Source organism: Uloborus diversus, chromosome 5 (assembly GCF_026930045.1).
Source record: "Uloborus diversus isolate 005 chromosome 5, Udiv.v.3.1, whole genome shotgun sequence".
Taxonomy (NCBI): domain Eukaryota; kingdom Metazoa; phylum Arthropoda; class Arachnida; order Araneae; family Uloboridae; genus Uloborus; species Uloborus diversus.
In genome coordinates, this window is record NC_072735.1 from 82965933 (window position 1) to 82975024 (window position 9092).

Below are 9092 nucleotides of genomic sequence, written 5' to 3' on the forward strand. Positions count from 1 at the left end.
AGCACAATACTTGCTAAAAAATTTAAATTTTACACAAAGTAGGGTCTGATTTATCACTAAGTCTATGAGGCTCGATCTTGGTGCCCCGAAAATTATGGATCATACAGAAAATTGTACCAAAGTATGGCTTTAGTTTGCTTATTATAATGGTTAAAATCAAGAGCGATATAAAAAGTTGGTAAACTAGGCGGCTTTTAACATCAAAACTGACAATTTCACTTTATAGTAATTTGCATACACTCTAAAAAATTTCCGTAAATTTAGGCGCATTGGCCATAAAATTATACGGTAAGTGCCCTTCTTCGAGGAAACAGGGCAGTGACCGTAATTGTAAAAAAACTACAGTAAATTTAAGTTGCGTTGACCGTAAAATTACGGGGCAGTCGTCCAGTCCCTTAATCTGTGCAGAATACGGTCATTCCCCGTAATATGCTAGCTGATAAAGATCACGTGTCGTTGTCACGTGTTTCTACGCAAAGAAGCGGGAAGGAGAAAAATCAAGATGGATGGCCTGTGTTGAACGAATGTTGTCTTCCAACTAGAGTCCCTTCCAACTACTAAACCTTTTAAATATGTAATGTATGATATAAGTCCCACAATATCTGAACCAAATATACGTATTGGAGAGTAGGGACTCTGACATACAGGCTCTCATCTAAGTATTGCGCCTAGGCATCGAAAGAAAGATGTTGTCTTCATGCGTGCTGCATCGCCATGTGATTTCAATGTCTGGATTCAAAATATTAAGTAAGTGGTTTTTTTTCTATACTATTGTTTAAGTGTAATTTTAATCCACTGTTCTTTTTTTATTAGCTATTTTGATAACAATAATTTGTGAGCATTGATTGATGGCGAGTACCGAAGCGTCGCTGTAACGTTGAAATTTAGCATTGATATTGATTGTATCAAGACTTACTTACATAGTACAATTCATGCAAACGTGATGCAATATAAACGCACAAATGAATATCATATTATGCTCCGTGTGTTTTAATTTCCATAGTTTCATTCAAAAATTTCTGCAGTATTTTTCTAAATTAATGTGATTATTAAAAGATGTTGTGCATGAGGACAAAATGAATTATTTACTAATTCTCTGCATGCTTTATGTTCCTGGTTTTAAATAACCATGATCAATGACTAATAGGAATTGGTTACATTTTTTAGATTGTTTTTAATGAACTCAAATGTTACATTTAAACCAATGAAATAAAACATAGGTACGTAGTTGAAAATAAATTGCTTTAGGCTACCTATTAACGACAGATTCGTTTTTAGTACAAAATATAAATAATGACATCATTGTTTTCATTAGTTTCACAGCTATAAATGTTTAAAACATGTTTCATACATTTTTTTTTTTTGTAGCTAAATCTTTAAACAGTTATTCATACAATTATTATAAACCAAAAATAATGTGATGAAACATGTATTTCTTATCAACTTTCAACACTTAATTAATTACTGAATTGTTTCTGGTTCAATGTGCCTAAACTTATAAATTAAATGTAAATTTCTATAATAATACTATGTTTTACTATAACTTACAACTATTCATAACTTAAAATATAATATTTTGTATAATAATTACTGTAAGAAGAATGTTCACATCATTAACTGCTGTATTGTCTGAATCGCAGCTTTCTATGAAATTGAAGCAGTTTTCAATTTGCTCAATCTGAGCGGACGAGAAGCCATGTCTTTCTAGTAGGAAATTTAGGCTGTGTTTGCATAGGTGTGTATAGGTTTTTTTTGGGGGGAGGGGGGAGGAGGTGATTAAAGTGGTGAGATTGTGCTATTGAAATTTACTATGGGTATGCCTTTTTCAGAGAGTCGTTCATGTGACTTATAAAATCAAATAACTTTTTATTGGGGGTTGCATAGCCAGGATTTCATTTCTTTAAGGGTCTAATATACAGAATACAGAGTGGTTCAAACGGGGTGACCCCCCTCCCCCATCGTATATTCAGTGTTATGTTCGTTACGCAGTCACTTTACAGTCTTGAAAGTAGTAAAAATCGGCAGAGCACCATCTATGTCGTAACACAGCGGAATTCTGCTCCATGTTATTGCAGATGTTTTGCTGGGTTCGGAGCAGAATTTTAAACGCAATATTCTAAACGCCCAAATTGAGTGGAATATGGTGCAGAATTCAGCTGTGTTGCAACATGGATCTTGTTCAACTGAAGTTCTTAAGACTTCAAAGTAACTGTTAAGCCCGGCTCTATAAATTTTTACCCTCTTGCAAAAACTTAGTGGGTCCCCTCCTAGACTAACAGTGTATATTGTTTACGTAAATAAGTCTCAGTACTAGTTTTTTTCCTTTTTTTCCCCTCAATTTCTTGGATCGTGGATCTCTTAAGGATGTGCCCCCCCCCCCCCGAACTGCAGGTACTCAGATCGGAGCCTGAACTGTACAGCAAACATTCAACCATAGTAAAATTAAATGAGGTTACTCCCGCTTTCGAACCACTCTGTGTATTATACAGTGAAGCACAGTTTATACGTTTATCTTTTATACGTTTTTATCATTTATACGTTATCAAAATTAGTCACTGCTGAGTCCAATACATAATAACGAAAACCTATTATACTTTTTTTTATTTATACACTTGTTTCATGCAGTACTTTCAAAAACGTATAAACGCTGCTTACTTGAAGTTTTCTTATATACGACTAATGAAATTATGTGTGAAACACAAATATTTTCATTTTTGAATTTTTTTGGTCATTTCAATTAGGGTCTAGATCCATGAACCCTCCCCCTGGTTGTACTACTGTTTTTTGAAGTGTTTCATTCAAATAGTGTTATAATCGAATGTTTGTTGTCAAAGGCGCGTTTCAGGTCATTCTTTCGAATGATTTGGTTCTGGTATGAATGTATTTTAATCATAATGGCAGGTTTATAGGAGTCATGGTTGCAGGTCCTTGAAGTGGGGGAGGGGCAGTGGTGGATCCACAGAGGGAGCAATTGGGGTGATCCCTCCCCCCCCCCACGAATTCACAAACCGAAATTTACCTTTGCAAATTTAATTTTGTAAATTCGAAAAATTTCCGGAAAAGGTTTCCAAACTCTCCCCCTCCTCCCAAACTCATCACAAAAAATCGCCAACTGTATTTTTACGACTTTTTAGTTCCAAAATTTTTTCAGGGGAGAGTCCTCAACCCCCTCTCTCCAATGTCATCAAAGATCGTCAAAAATTTTGAATTTTTGGATCTTCAATTTCGAAAAACTACCCAAAATCAAAAACGTTTTCGAAAATGTCGTTCATTCAAATTTTACGGGGTTCTTGAATCAGAAAGGAATGGGCCCTTACTGTTCATCCTTCTATTCTACTTTTGAATTTATGCTTTGTCTTATGTGTGTACGGTTATAAAACTATTTCAACGGTGTAGTTATTGAGTAGTACTTAATACAGTAGTAGTACTTAAATAATTTTTTATTTAATCTGGAGTTTTTTTTATATAAATGATGCATAATCATACCTACCATTTTTTATTTTTTTCCATATACTTAGTTGAATTTTCTTTCACCCAGACAATCCTTGCTTTAAAGTTTTTGCACAATTGGATGAAAAATAACTTCTGGATCAAGAAGTGTTTCATCGGAATTTATTTAGAGGTATGTATTAATATTTTATTTTAAGAAATGTTTTTCTAAACTCTATTGAGCGACGATCAGTTTCTTTGCTCAGAAACTAACGATTGTAATTTTTCTACTTGTTACTTGTATTCAGTGCTTTTATTTCTGGTCGCTGTTGTATTTAAATGTTATCGATATGAAAAAATAAAATTTTATAATAAATTTAAAAGAATATAAAATGTTCAGTATAATTGTGCCACAGAGTAATGTCCGATGAACTGGACACGAAAACAGAACTCTTCATTTTGTAATCTTAGGTAGTCTATTTGTATAGTATAGGTATGAGAACACGTCCTATTTGTATTGTATAGGCAGGGCGCCCATATGCAAAGTTGCAAGGGGGGGGGGGCTCAAATATTTTCCCTGTGGTTTAGCTCTATATTTTCCCCATGGAAACTGATTTCAGGACAGATTAGAGTCATTAAAATTTGACATTTTTAATAACTTATTCATTAATGGCTGGAGAAGAAATGTTTTTACATTTTTGCAAGGAAAAAAGTACTAAAAGCAAGGAAATTCTAATTTCAAGGGGGGGCTCTAGCCCCCCTTGCACCCCTATATGGGCCCCCTTGCCTTATACGCATATAAACTACTGTATTTCGGATTAGCAACATGTGTTACAACCAAGGATACTTGGGCAGTTTTCAACAGTTAAAATCTCAACCCTGGCTGTCCTACTGCATACCCATCCATGCTCGTCATTGGAGGGGGGGGGGATTTCCCCCCTCCCATTCTTTCAAGAAAAAAAGATGAGCATGACTAGGGTATGCATGGGCGCTGCCAGTTAGGAGGTTTTAGGGGCTCAATTCCTCCCAGAATCCTTGGTTTTAACCCCATTGCCGATCCTAATGCCTAACGCATTCACAGTAGTTAAAATGCCGGGCCTGATCCTACTTACGACAAAAGAAGTGCATTAGCCATCTTTTGTGGTACAACTTATAAATGATGAAAAGGTTGATATCAGGGGGTTAGATACTGCTATTTTAGGGCTGGTCATGCTGAAGAATATTTTTAAAGTGCATAAAAAATTCTGAAAATACTTGGGTGTCAATTAAAGCAATAACTTAGCCAGAAATAAAGCACCTTGTGGGACATAAACAATACTAATTAATTTTAAAAGCAATGAAGGGAAGTTGTATTCCAGATTTTTACTTTAAAAAATATTAAGTGAATTTAAAAAAAAAATACTCTAATTGTTTGCAGGTTATTCATTAAGTATATTTGAACACAAAGTGAGTGGATAATAATGTCGGCAGAGAATTATGACCCTCGCCTTGTATCCATCGTTGCATGTAGGATGCGCAGATTTCCATATTTATTTTGAAAATACTGTCAAACCTTATTAAAACTAACTCCAAGGGACCTTTATAATCTATTGGCCTTCACCTTAGTTTATCTTATCAAGATATCAATCATTAACAATCAATAGGACAGGGATCACAAATGTAGTTTATCTTAGCAGAAATTCATTTTAAGCGTGTTCAAAATAGTATGATATGTTTGATATTTTGTTTTCCAATTGCGATGTTTGCAATCTAAGAATTATATTAATCATATCAGTAACACTCATTTACTATTGAAAAGAACCAAAAGTAGACTGCTAATAAAATTGACTGTAAGGGTGTCTTTTTTAGGAATGTCCTTCTTTGAGGCACCGTCTTTTAGGGGATGAGGATGAGCCTCCACTATTGTGGAACGGACACCTTCGTGGTTTTTTAGATGATTGTTTCTTTAGTGTTTTAATTAAATAGTGTTATAAAAGAATGTTTGTTGTCGAGAGTTTGGTTATTGATTTCTTCTGGATGATTTGATAGCTCAATTATATGTTTTTGAGCGAATATTTTATTAGAATTCTAGTCAAATATTTGACTGAAGACTGAATATTTGGCTAAAAAATGATTTATAATTTTTGTATTTTATTTTATGGCAATTCAGAATTGAAGATGCTTATCTATTTTCTGTAGATTAATTATTTTGTTTGAAGCATTACATAATATTTTGAATTGTAAAACTTCCGAAATCAAAATACTGCAAAATTTAATTTCTGAGTGTTTTCTTTGCACGTTATAAATTGCCTTTTTTAAACATTTGTGAGACGAGAAACGTTTCACAAATTGATTTTTTCTGCTTAGTGTTTCATACCTAAGAAGTCCAGTGGCACTTTGTGCCTCCTCATTGCAGATTTGAGTTTAATTCCCCGTTGGGCACAGTTGACTTCACCTTTCATCCCATAAGTGGGTCAATAAAATGAGTACCAAGCATGCTTGGAAACTAAACACTGGAGGTTCCACGTTTGGCTGACCACCTTACTAGAACACCTGCCTTTGCACCCCACAGCCCTCTGTCATGAAGATTGATATGGGCACGGTGGGATTGCCTCCAATTTTGTGCCACTGAGTTTAGTTTCATACTTATGACTTATAAGCGGTAAAAAAAAAATGTTTATGTGGCGTAAGATATAAAAGAAAGTGAAAAGTTGCGAAACTTAAATGTAACATCTGAATGTTTTCTCTTGCACTAAAATCACCTTAAATGTTTCATTCTTCAAACAGTATGCCTTTTACAGTAAAAAATTTTTGGAACAATTCATTTAACAATGGTTTTTAATTTCATCAAAAGTATATTGATTTAAACCTGCCAGCAATTTTTGAATAACAAGTTTTATTTTAGTATATTTTTGGTTCACAATGTGTGAATTTCACTTCCATGGCATGTCACACACCTTGTGTGGCTGTTTATGTTGCTTAATAACTTGATTAATTAAAAGTATATACTAATTTATTAATTATTCCTTTCACAAGTGCCTCAAATGATAATTGTTTAAGTATATTTAACTTTTTAATAGTGGTTTAGTTCATTTTAGTAGGACAAGAAGTCGTCGCACAAAAATTTACTAAATACTATTTTACATGCATTTGAAACTACTAATTAAACCATACTTTAATGAAGAGAACTTAATTATATTCCCACTAATCATTAAAATAGCTGATTGATTGCACAATTAACAAAACCACCACTTTGATATTAAATTGGCCTCAATTTTTAAATACTAAAAGTTATTTTTATTTTAATTTCTATGAACAAGGGATTATTTTATTTTTTATTTATACGTAAAATAATTGGAACTGAGCTGGCCATTGTTTATGGTTACTTCTAGTAGGTAACACTTTCATGGAAGAACGAAAAAAAAAGGAAAAAAGGTTTCGAAATTGAAAAATATTTGCATTCAAAAGTTATGTTTTCTGAAGAATTACCCAAATGTGATAATATTAGTAAATAACAGGTTGGAAGTTTGTACTAGAGTACTATATACACATTCATTCTATATACACATTCATGGTATAAAAAATTGTTTGCCTACTAATTGTCAACTATTTATGTTATTTACTATTCAATTGCTGACTAAATATTAAGGTATTCAGCCAAACCAAGTATTCGGTTTTGTGTGCCAAATAGCCAGCAGTATACAAAAAATCAACTGCATATTCAATGTATCCCTAATTTAAACGAAGAGCTTTTTCAAAGTTGGTGGGTATGCATGTTAAAACCCAGTGTGCATGTGTGGTTGAAAACATTGTCCTACTATTGAGTGCAGTAATTTAGTGTGGTTGAATAGTACTTAGGATGATTACTGAGTACTCAACCCAAGTTCATGCTACTGGGTCAAGTACTGAATATAGATCTTTTTTTAAAGAACAACTGACATACACAAGGGAAAATTTTTCTGTTATTGGAATATTTATATGGATATTAAGCATGAAATAAGTTTTCAATTAAAAAGAAAATCCAAAAAGATTTAAAGTTTAAAATTTAAAACTATTTTTTCAGAATTTGTGGGGGGAAAATTGAAATTGATTTAAAAAACTTAAATTTTTCCATCACAGTTCTTTCTCGCGTTAAAAATTAATCATAGATAGCTTCTTTGTACTTTAAAAATTTTTGACCAGTACTTTTACTGGGAAGTCTCTTATTTTGGGGTAAGGAGCTGAAGATTCCCGTAGTTTGTCTTTTTCCTTCCAACAATGCAACATGTTTTCTGTCTTTACTTTTCTTTTTGAACTTGGAAAAAAAAATACAAATACTAAACCTGTACAAATGCATCCTTTAGGACTGGACTCAGACTCCAATATTATTCCTATAGCGAACAAAAGTAGTTTTATTCAAATATTATGTTTTTATTTATAAAATTTGTTTAAAAGTTTTATTTATGTATGGGCAAATGAAAATTTATGAAATAAAATAGTTTATTTTTATTTATCTTTTGTGGCCCCCCTTAGCCCCTCTACTAGAAAATCTGCTACCATGCTTATGTATGGGGTCAAAAAGCTTGGATGCTTATGCTCTGAAAAAAGGTGTTTTCAATATCTGTTTTTATCATACTGTAGATGCCCGTCAGGAAATAGCCCATATTGGCACTAAAAATTCCAAAATGTTTTTTCCCTGAAATTTCCCCTTATACTTGTACTACAGTTGCAGGTTTCTCCCAAGATCTTTGCAAGACTCCAAAGTGCTTTATGTTTAATTATATCTCTTAATGATCATCATTATTGTTTATGTTTTCAATTGAATATGATTCATTGTTTCTTTCTTTTTTTGAAATTGATGTTCACTAAATATTCATAACCTCATTTTGTTTTCTTTTCAAAACAGACCACATATTTTGAATTGATGTTGGAAAAATGCTTTTCTTTGTCACTCGTTTGATTTGATGAAACAAATTTTTCGATATTTACATGTTTACCAGCTTTTATGCATTAAGCTTAAGATTTATACATTTTAGCAGTTACGATGTCTTTTGATCTAGCCTTAATTTTTTGTTTAATTTTATTATAGCTTTTATTTCTATGTATGCATGTGCTTTTTCCTAGGATTCCTGGAAATTATGTAAAAATCCTTTGAACATCATATTAAGGAGGAAAACCTTATGAAACCAGGGAAAGGGGTGAAAAAAAATAGGGTGCTTTAAAATGCTTTATTTTGATTTTCACTATTTAGTGAGAATGCTGCTCTGCTTTAAATGTGTGAAAAACAAATCATTCTTAATTTTCCTTATGGTGATTTCTTTTTAGGGCAATATTTTGGATAAGTTACTGAACTAAAGGATCCAAAAGGAATAAAGATTTGGAAAAAGTGATTCAACCAAGTTTTGAAAAATTTGACCATAATTTCTCTTCTGAAAAAGTTTATTTGTAATTATGTTGTTATTTAACTTGTAATTAGTGTAAAATAAACCTTTTTGATGTTTTAACTTCTTTGTTTTCATTGTTGACACTTCTGGATATTGTCTCTTCTTATTTCTTATATAGACATGCTCACATATTTTTTTGGTAATAATTTTTGAGCTAAAATTCTTTCTCTCAATAAAATTGTTTTCGAGATGCTTACCTTTAATGGATACTTATGGTGTTTAAAAATTAATTTATCCATAAGTTTATGCTAGCTAGTAAAA

At 32.4% G+C, this 9092-nt stretch overlaps 1 long non-coding RNA gene across 1 annotated transcript; it reads left to right on the top strand.

Moving 5' to 3' along the window:
• The first annotated feature begins 618 nt into the window (after positions 1-618).
• On the top strand, positions 619-8862 carry LOC129222879 (uncharacterized). Its single transcript, XR_008580621.1, has 3 exons — positions 619-747; positions 3539-3622; positions 8713-8862. It is a non-coding gene; the product is annotated as an uncharacterized LOC129222879 (long non-coding RNA).
• Positions 8863-9092: the final 230 nt, after the last annotated feature.